Raw genomic sequence first — 1614 nt, 5'->3', positions numbered from 1 at the left:
TTTAAAAGCGAAAAAATGCTTTTTTCAATCTTTCTCTCAAAAGGCTGTAATACGCTAGAATTTGCCGTTTTTTTTTTTTTACTTGTGGGATTTTATTAGTTTTACCCTTTATTTCATTATAAATGGACTCTATGATTATTATTATCATCATTATTGTCATTATTCTTATGATTATCATAATTATAGTCATAATCGTCATGATTATCATTATTATCATTATTGCAGTTATAATGATTATTATGCTAATCATTACTGTCATTTTCATAATTATAACTATTTTTATAATGATATTAACAATAATGATAATTTTAGAAATAATAATGACAATGATGCTCATTATAATAACAATAATAATGATATTATTATTTCTATTGTCATTATTAGTTTGAAAATTATTAGAATTAAGTTAATTATTGATATTATTGCAGTAATTATCAAAATTATCATTATAATCATCATTTTATTATTACCATTACTATTATTGACATTATCATAATTATAATCATTATTGTTAATAATAAAGTAATTACCATGAAATTCATCATAATTACCTGAATTAATGTTAAAATCATTATAATTATCATTTAAAAGCGAAAAGGGGGGTTTTCCGACATTTCTCTCAAAAGGCTGTAATACGCTAGATTTTGCCGTTTATTCGACTTTAGGGATTTTATTAGTTTTAGCCTTTATTTCATTATAATTTGACAGTATGATTATTATTATTAACATTAATCTTATGATTATCATCATTTTAGTCATTATGATAATAATAATGATAATAATAATGATAATTTTAGAAATAATAATGACAATAATACTCATTATAATCACAATAATAATTATATTATTATTATTTCTATTGTCATTATTAGTATGAATATTTTCAGAATAGAATTAATTATTCCTATTATTGCAGTAATTATCAAAATTATCATTATAATTACCATTTTATTATTATCATCATTATTATTATTATTACCATTATCATCATAATTATCGTCATTATTGTTAATGATAAAGGAATTATCATGAAAATCATAATGATTACCTGAATTAATATTAAAATCATCATAGTTATCCTTTAAAAGCGAGAAAGTTTTTTTTCGACCTTTTTCTCATTATCAGTTTGTAATACGCTAGATTTTGCGTTTTTTTTCGACTTTTGGGATTTTATTAGTTTGAGCCTTTATTTCATTATAAATGGACTCTATGATTATTATCATCATCATTATCATCATTATTATGATTATTCTTATGATCATCATCATTATAGTCATTATCGTCATGATTATCATTATTATAATTATCATTACTGCAGTTATAATGATTATTATGCTAATTATTGCTGTCATTTTAAACATTATAACTATTTTTATAATGATAATAACAATAATAATAATTTTAGAAATAATAATGACAATAATACTCATTATAATAACAATAATAATGATATTATTTCTTTTGTCATTATTAGTATGAAAATTATTAGAATAGAGTTAATCATTGCTATCATTGCAGTAATTATCAAAATTATCATTATAATTATCATATTATTATACTTATCCTTATTACTATCATTATTATTATTATCATTATCGTCATTATTGTTAATAA

The sequence above is a fragment of the Penaeus vannamei genome, chromosome 5 (assembly GCF_042767895.1).
Source record: "Penaeus vannamei isolate JL-2024 chromosome 5, ASM4276789v1, whole genome shotgun sequence".
Taxonomy (NCBI): domain Eukaryota; kingdom Metazoa; phylum Arthropoda; class Malacostraca; order Decapoda; family Penaeidae; genus Penaeus; species Penaeus vannamei.
This window is presented reverse-complemented; position numbering follows the sequence as displayed.